This window comes from Apium graveolens, chromosome 2, assembly GCF_009905375.1.
Source record: "Apium graveolens cultivar Ventura chromosome 2, ASM990537v1, whole genome shotgun sequence".
NCBI lineage: Eukaryota > Viridiplantae > Streptophyta > Magnoliopsida > Apiales > Apiaceae > Apium > Apium graveolens.
In genome coordinates this window covers 192,200,468-192,210,138 of record NC_133648.1, presented here as the reverse complement: position 1 = coordinate 192,210,138, position 9,671 = coordinate 192,200,468, and the positions used below count along the sequence as shown (strand labels likewise).

Sequence of the window (9,671 nt, the reverse complement as noted above, 5' to 3'; positions counted from 1 at the left end):
TCGAATTCCGTCAAACATTCAGCATCAAATTTGAAAGGCACATCCTTCTCAAGCAAGTTGCACAGTGGTTTAGATATCTTCGAAAAGTCCTTGATGAAATGCCGATAAAAACCCGCATGACCAAGAAAACTACGGATTCCTTTCACAGAAATAGGTGGTGGAAGATTTTCAATGACTCCCACCTTGGCTTTGTCCACCTCAAGACCCTTGCTAGAGACCTTATGCCCAAGAATAATGCCTTCATGCACCATAAAATGACATTTTTCCCAATTAAGCACCAAATTAGTTTCCACACACCTTTTGAGCACGGCACGAAGATTATTCAAACATTCATCATACGAATGTCCAAAGACGGAGAAGTCGTCCATGAACACCTCGACATTATTTCCAATCATGTCAGAGAATATAGCCATCATACATCTCTGAAAAGTGGCCAGTGCGCCACATAACCCAAACGAAACTCTGCGAAAAGCAAACGTGCCAAATGGACAAGTGAAGGTAGTCTTTTCTTGATCCTCTGGTGCAATACAAATCTGATTATACCCCGGGCAGCCATCCAGAAGATAATAATACTCATGATCAGCCAACCTGTCAAGCATCTGATCAATAAATGGAAGAGGGAAGGGATCCTTCCTCGTGGCCTTGTTCAACTTTCGGTAATCCATGCATACTCTCCATCATGTGACTGTTCGAGTGGGGATGAGCTCGTTCTTCTCATTCGCTACCACAGTGATACCTCCTTTCTTAGGAACATATTGCACGGGGCTCACCCAAGAACTGTCAGAAATAGGATAAATGATGCCTGCATCCAGCCATTTCAGAATTTCTTTCTTCACCACCTCCTTCATGATAAGATTAAGTCTGCGTTGTTGCTCAACAGTTGGCTTACTACCCTCCTCTAGCAGAATCTTATGCATGCAATATGAAGGGCTGATCCCCTTGATGTTTGCTACGGTCCATCAAATAGCTGATTTGAATTCTCTCAAAATCTTTAAGAGTTTGTCCTCCTCACTACCTGAAAGGTCAGATGCAATAATAACAGGTAATGTAGATGCATCACCTAAAAAAGCATACCTCAAGTGTTCAGGCAATAGCTTAAGCTCCAAGGTGGGTGCTTTCTCAATTGATGGTTTGAGCTTTCCTTCAGCATTTTTGAGGTCAGAAGTACCAAGAGATTCAAACGGCATGTCCAGCTTTCGCCTCCAGGGAGAAGCATTAAGATATTGTAATTGCTCGTTGCCATCTTCATCGTCACTGTCAAAATCCCCCATTAAGGCCTTTTCTAATGCATCTGAAATTAGCATATGATCGAGTTCTGAAGTAACCGCAGAATCAATCACATCCACTTTTAAGCACTCCTCATCTTCTGTAGGGAATTTCATTGCTTTGAATACATTGAAGGTCACATCCTGATCCTGCACCCGCATTGTAAGTTCATATTTCGGCACATCTATCAAGGTACGGCCAGTGGCCAAGAAAGGTCTTCCCAAGATTATGGGAATCTTCTTATCTTCCTCGAAATCCATAATAACAAAGTCTGCGAGAAAGAAGAGCTTATCCACCTTGACAGGCACATCCTCCACTATGCCTCTTGGGTAAGTAATAGAACGATCAGCCAATTGTAGAGACATGTAGGTGGGCTTTGGATCAAGTAAATCCAACTTTTTAAAGATCGACAACGGCATCAGATTGATGCTTGCTCCCAAATCACAAAGGCACTTGTCAAAAGACAACTTGCCAATGGTGCAAGGAATGGTGAAGCTACCTGGATCTTTAAGCTTTGGAGGTAACTTTTGTTGCAGCACAGCACTGCATTCTTCCATTAGAGCAACAGTCTCAAGGTCATCCAATTTCACCTTCCTTGAAAGAATACTCTTCATAAACTTCGCATAACTAGGCATTTGCTCCAGAGCCTCATCGAAAGGTATATTGATGTGAAGTTTCTTGAACACCTCCAGAAACTTACCGAACTGCTTATCCAGCTTTTGTTGTTGCAATCTCTTAGGGAAATGTGGTGGAGGATAGAGTTGTTTCTCCCCTGTATTACCCTCAGGCAGAATGTGTTCAACAGTAGTCTTCCTTGGTTCCGCCGCTTTCTCCTTTTGCTTAGCTTCTTCATCTCCAACTTCAGCTTCTCCTTCTTTTGCCTTTTCAGCATGAGCAACTTTCCCAGACCTTAAGGTAATAGCCTTGACCTGCTCTTTAGCTTCCTTCCTGCCTGGCACTTCCGTGTCACTGGGAAGCGTGCCAGGTTGAATATTGAGCACTGCATTGGCTATTTGACCGATTTGATTTTCCAAGGTCTTGATCGACACCGCCTGACTCTTGCACAACAACTTAAGTTCCTCAAAATCAGCACTAGTGGGTACAGCTGCACCTCCTTGTTGAGGATATGATTGCCTTTGAGCATACTGCTATGGTTGCTGGAATCCCGGTGGGTTGAACTGTTTACTCACACCTTGCTGATATGGTGGCTGAATAGCATTCTGATTATTACCCCAGCTGAAATTTGGATGACGTTTGTTGTTAGGATGATAAGTAGCTAGCACAGGCTATTTTTGTCGCTGATAATTGTTCACATACTGAACAGATTTGTTAACAAGAGAACACTGATCCGTAGTATGAGAACCTGCACAAAGCTCACAGACCATAGCTATTTTATTGAATCCATAGGTAGCTAGAGAATCGACCTTCACAAACAGCGCTTGGAGCTGCGCTGCAATAGCGGTGGCTGCAACGACTTCCAGAATACCTGCTACCTTCCCATGCATCATCCTTTGAGTTGGGTTTTGATGCTAATTTGCAGCCATAGTCTCAATAAGATTATAAGCCTCAGTATAGCTTTTGGCCCACAAGGCACCTCTAGCTGCTGCATCGAGCATGGGCCGAGATTGGGCCCCCAAACCATTATAGAAACCAGTGATCACCATCCAATTGGGCATTCCATGATGTGGACACTTTCTCAACATTTCCTTGTAGCGCTCCCAAGCTTCGCACATAGATTCTGTAGGTTGCTGCGCAAACTGAGTAAGAGCACTCCTCATAGCAGCAGTCTTTGCCATTGGATAAAACTTCACCAGAAACTTTTGTGCAAGATCTTGCCAAGTAGTGATGGACCCAACTGGTTCAGAATGTAACCAGTCCTTAGCTTTATCCCTCAGTGAGAATGGGAAAAACCTCAGCTTGATAGCCTCATCAGTTACACCATTATATTTGAAAGTACTGCAGATCTCGACAAAATTCCTTATGTGTATGTTGGGGTCTTCAGTCGCAGCTCCTCCGAAAGAGACAGAGTTCTGTACCATCTGAATAGTGCCCGGCTTGATCTCAAAGGTGTTAGCTTGAATAGCCGGATGAAAAATGCTTGACTGAATATCATCAATTTTAGGCCGAGAAAAGTCCATAAGAGCTGGATCTGCCGGAACAATACGATCACCCATGATTACTGGCTCTTTCTGCTCACTTCCAGAATCCGAATCTTCAAAATCTATCTTTTCCGGAATATCAAGAACTTCGTCTGTCTCCTCAGCTGTATCTAAAGTCCTCTTGCGAGTACGAGAATGAGTTTTCATAAACGCTCGCTAAAGTACCTGAAACACAACCGAAAACAATAAGTAACACGTCTTAATCACTGAGTCCTAACGACCAATGATACATAAACTAAACAAATACGCCGAGTCCCTGGCAGCGGCCCCAAAAACTTGTTAGGGCGGAAATATGAGCTAATAATATACGTAAGTATACGGGTTCACAAGTAATATAGAATACTTTCTAGTTCGTTCCCACAGAGACTCAGACTAATTATGTTCAATTAAGCTCACTCACCAATGTATGATTATTTCTCAATGTTAAGACAATAACACTTAGATTTGAGTAACTAATTATTAACTACAATTAACTACTAAAATTAACCACTTAATTTACACTTCGAATTAACAATATTAAAACACTCATGAGATCACAACTTCATTACTACTTCCTTCAATAGTCATTGTTATCACCCTTAGCATGCAACAGTGATGATATTAATCGAATAACACGAAACTGATAAAAGCCAACTTTCATTGTACTAATACCATTCTACCAAACATCCACAATTAAGATAGAAGTTGAATAGGCATCAATTATGTTGAGTCCCTATATGTCTACAGAAATTGACAATATAATGATTTAAGAACAAGTTATTCCTTTTGATTACACATGGCGAATAAAACAGTTAGAGTTACCCACTAATCATGCAACATCATACATGAACCTATGCTGGCATGGCAAGTTCTAAATCTCAAGATCCACCGTCACTTCACAAGAGATTAACACCCTATCTTATATGATCGCGACGCACATAAGACAAATACGCACAACCAATACTAGATATCATACAATCATCACATACTAAGGTATTAAACAACTAACTAAAGAATTCCATAGTAAATCCATCACGACCCCATGATCACGATTAGCCCATGTTAGCATTCATCGTCATCATGGGTTCATATGAAAATATGATAAATAAACACAAAAGAATAATAAATAAACTAATTATATTAAACCAGAGTATGTCACAAGAGTAAATAGGTTCAAAGCAAAGAAAACTAGCATCCAACGTTACAACGAAACAAAGAATCACAAGAAAATATGCTTCCTCTTTGTTGCGGTGTGCTAAAACGGTCTTCTTCCTTATCTCCTTCGCTCCTTGCTTAATACAACGATCCAACACACGTGAAACGTCTCTGAAATCTACTTATATAGGAGTCCCATAAAACTCAGATTACATAGAAGTTGGAAGCCAAACGGAATTAGAAGTCTAAAATAAATATTTTTAATTCTCGAATTTTTGTCTGTTTGCTCCGTTTCTTCGCTGTAATCTGCTCCTCTCTTCCCACTTGCAATGCTGAACACATGCCAAGGCTTATTATTGATGATTTCTCCCCCGAAATGCAACTAATACCCTGAAATGCACAAACACTAGAAAAACGCATCAAATACACAAATCATTTGATTTCAAGACACCAATTTAAGCTATTATAAGACGTTCTAAGTGGTACAAAATGCCACTTATCATTAAGTGAGGATTCGTATTCAGGATTGCAAGTTATATGGTATAAGAAATATTCTAAGGCAAGAAACTCACCTTGTGGTCACCATTCACAAGTCATAAAAGTTTCTAAGGAAAGAAACTTACCTTGTGGTCGCCAGTCACAAGTTAGAAAAGTTTCTAAGGCAAGAAACTTACCTTGTGGTCGCTAGACACAAGTCAAGAAAGTTTCTAAGGCAAGTGATTTCCCTAGTGGTCGCCACTCATGATTCAAGAAATATTCTAAGGCAAGTAATTTGCCTAGTGGTCGCCAGTCATAAGTCAGAAAAGTTTCTAAGGAAAGAAACTCACCTTCTAGTCGCCAGTCACAGTTCGAAAAGTTTTTAAGGCAATAAACTTACCTTGTGGTCGCCAGTCACAAGTTAGAAAAGTTTCTAAGGCAAGAAACTTACCTTGTGGTCTCCAGTCACAAGTCAGGAAAGTTTCTAAGGCAAGTGATTTCCCTAGTGGTCGCCACTCATGATTCAAGAAAGTTTCTAAGGCATGGAAATTCAGTAGTGGTCACCAGTCATGAACTTAGAATTAATTCTAAGTGCCAAAAGCTCCCTGTGGTCGCCAGTCACTCATTGGCAACAATGTATTGTACAATAAATTAATTATGTGGTTCGTTCTAAGCCACACATTTGAATTGAATATAAGTCTACACTACAGAAGCAGATCAATTAATCAATAGAGTTGTATTGTTCTGAGTTTTATCTTCTTGTCCGATGAGAGGAGATAAAACAAGCAGCAAAGAAAATACAGAGAAGCTCCGAGCACATTGTAAATCCGTTATTCTTCTCACCGGAGTAACGTTATAACGCCCGATTTAATTCTTGTATATTCATAGGGGCATTATAATCGTTATCCGGTAATTAAATACTTGGACAAACTCAAAGCTAGATCATTGTATAGGATTTAATTTGTTGATCTTTATAGAAGCTAGGAACTTTATTGTTCTTAGATTGTGGCGATTAATTTATTTACCAGGGTGTAGCAACACCTCGTCAAAATATTTTTTGAATATATATTTTCCCGAATATCTTGTGTTCCTCGTTTTACTGTTCCAAATACTATTCACCTCAAGAACACATAACCACTAACCGAGCACTAAATTATTAATCCGCAAAAGATTCGAAAGAATTTTTTAATTTACTGAGTATCGTATTCAACCGCCCCTTCCTTCTACTATACTTCGGGACCTAACACATATCCTTAACATCTTCACTGTTGTCTGAAACCAAAGGTAATTTCTTCCTTGGCACTTTGTATGCTAGCTTGTCAACATGTTTCTCAAGTGCCTTTTCTGCAGGTCTAGGCCTCCTAAACATCAACTTCTATCTCCTTAATTTTTTTTATCCTATTTTGAGATTCCCCAACAATATTACTAGGCTTCCTTGACACTGAAGTTGATGATTGTTGTGTCTCTTCAATGAGATGTGCCTCCTTTCTTAAAGCTTCATCTCTAACAGGTGGTTCCATGACTGGTTCTTCCCTCAAAGGGGGTTCCACGACTGGCTCTTCAAAAACATGGTCTGTTTCTTCACTCAAAGGAGGTTCCATAACAAGTGGTTGAGATTTAGTGGGACATTTGTTCTTTCTATGCCCTTCACTACCACATATACTACAATGCATTACCCTCTTGTTACTAAATCTCTGAACGCCCCCCTATATTTTGACTTGCTTGACTTCTGGAACCCCCTTCCCAAGATTCTCTCCTCCTTATTTTTTTGGGCCTTCCTCTGAGCTTCTTGGGAATGTTTGGAGGAAGTACCTCCTCACATGATTGCATTTTCCAGAATTCTTCCCCTTTCATTGCTTGCATGGAGTAATTGTAACTAGCAAGGTATTTTTCTCTTTCGTAATAATCAAAGACATAATCAGGATTATATCTTCTATCATGTATGCTAGCAATTGCATGTGCACATGGAATACCTGTGAGGTCATATACTCTGCAATCGCAAGACCTCTTATCCAAATCCACAGTCACTACTCTGGTCCCCTGTTTGACTTGGTATTTCTTATATCCATCACATGATGCTGTCCACCCTCTTGACTCAATGACTAGTTTATCCAATTTTCTTTTAATAACTGGGCATACCTGGACATCACTATTTCTCATATCATCCCTCTTAACTCTAAGTCATGTCATTAGCTTGAAATGCAATTCTTGCAGCATAGTAAGAACTGGTTGATACCTAGATGTAGTATGACAGTAATGTGTTATAATGGATAATATCAAGTGCATAAAAGAATAAGAAATTTATGATAAAGAGTACCTCTCATTAATGATCCAAGCATTAAAGCATTCACTCATATTATTGTCAACATTATCAGCTTGTGAATGTGTCGAGAAGAAAGCCTTTGTCCAGACTTTTGAATCCAATTTGCTAATAAATTCATGAGCATATTTTGAAAGTCTCTCAATAGACTTCACTGCCCTCATATGCGCCACAGGGTGGGTAGCACATGCTGCAGTCCAAAATAGCCTCTTCAACATATCAGTACTGTGCCTACACAAGTAAGACATGACACTAGTGATTCACCAAGTACACAAACATAAATATATATACTATTAGAAAAGAAATATAGAGTAATCTACCTCTTTCTGAAATTACTGTAAAGATGGAGAAAATAAAATCTATGTTCCACTCTCGAAAACAGCAATTTTAGTGCATTTTCCAAACCATTATGGTCACTTATGATTGTGATTTCATAGCCATTTCCAAGATCAAGGTCATCCTTTAATAATTATGTGAACCATGTCCACCTCTCCGTGTTTTCACTCTCCACTATGGCATATGCAATTGGGAACATTTGATTGTTCCCATCACGGCCAACAGCTGATAAAAGTTGGCCTCCACAGACTGTTTTCAAGAAACAACCATATAGCCCTATGACTGGTCTGCATCCTGCTTTCCATCATGCCTTGAGTGCATGGTAGCATATATAAATCCTTCTGAATTTAGGTGGATCTGTTTCATTTAGCCTTGTAGTTGAGATCTTTATTGTATTCCTAGGATTATTTTGTAACAATTCATGTCCAAAGTCCCTCAACCCAGAATACTATGCTTTCAAAGCATCATGAACTCCTTCTAATGCCATTCTCCTCACTCTGATTATTTTAATTCTGGATACATCTATTTCCAAATCCTTTTTTATGGTCTTAACCATCTCTTTTATCCTCCACTGTGGGTTCTGCCTCACTCTATCTTCATATATTTCATAGGGCTTCTTGACTGAAGCTAATTTGTTAGTGTAATATTTAGTACAAAGGTGCAGGGGATTAAGGGTCTTCAAGGTGCAATTCTCAGAATCTTTGTCCTTACTACACCACATGTAGAAAGGATATTCATCCTAACACGAAATTTGACACCTGAGTTTATCACTTGTTACAAATTATATACCCCTCCTCTGTGTCAGCCCATACTGCCTAACCAAGTCCCTGAACTCTTGAACGTTCACAAATTTCTGTCCAACTTCCCAGTGGAATCCCTCTTCAGAAATGTTATGTGTGGTTTTAGGTCTTTTTTTATTTTCTTGGGAATAGGAGGGCCAACATAGCCACTCCTACAGTTTACATTCTCACTACTAGAATCTTCAGACCTAAGTGAATCAGAATTAAAATCTGATTCATCACTGTTAATTATTGGAAGTTTAACCAGATTATTCAAGTTCTTCTTAAAGACCTTCTTCTTAACCCTCATGATTTTCAGTTCTTCATCTTCATCACTATCAAGATTTGAACTTCAATTATCTGACTCATCGTTATAAGATTCACTTTCAGTTTCAACATCATATTCAGGATCATCCTCATCCTCACTAGATCCATTACCCTCATTTTCCAAATTACTCTCAGCTTGTTTGTTATTAAATTGTGTAGGGGTTGTAGGCATGTCAACCAGATTATCAAGCTCAAAATGGTCTACAAACAATGAGATTTTACCATATGGTTTGTGTAAATCTACCATTTCCTCACAGTATCATCATCTTATAATAGACTAACACCATTCCTAAAACTAGACCCATCAGACTTAAAATAAAATAATGCGGAAGGATTGTAATCATATTTCACGACAAAATCATCCAAATCACGAAACGAAAATACATCAGTATCAACATTATTGAGGGTTTCTACTTTTCACCATATATATCTAACATTAGGAGGAGATGTCAAATCTCCATGGTGATACAGATAAATAGTCAAGAAAGAAGACATACTGAAAACACAAATCACAACAAAACAAGTATACCAAATTCAATTAAATAGCACAAAACATTTATGTTGAATCAAAATGAAATTAAAGTTCAATTAAACGTATTCATGTACAATATCATCGAAATGAAATTAGGGTTTCATACCTCACAGTCGTTAATGCTTCGTTTACATCATTCGATGTCCAGATTAAACCTTCAAGAACCTACTCAGTCGATAGCCGATTCAAGAAATTAGGGTTTTTCGCCCCTTCACCTCTTCTCTCCTCAGTCGTGTACAAATGAGGGCTTTGACCCATTATTTTCATATATATTGTATACATCTATTCAACAAATACAGCTTCTGTACATGTAGATCCATGTGTGTCCACATGTGTCCACG

General features: G+C 39.0%; 1 non-coding gene across 1 annotated transcript; it reads left to right on the top strand.

The window, feature by feature from the left end:
* Positions 1-2,940: 2,940 nt before the first annotated feature.
* Positions 2,941-3,047, top strand: LOC141709276 (small nucleolar RNA R71). Its single transcript, XR_012569862.1, has one exon. It is a non-coding gene; the product is annotated as a small nucleolar RNA R71 (small nucleolar RNA).
* The last annotated feature ends 6,624 nt before the right edge of the window (positions 3,048-9,671 follow it).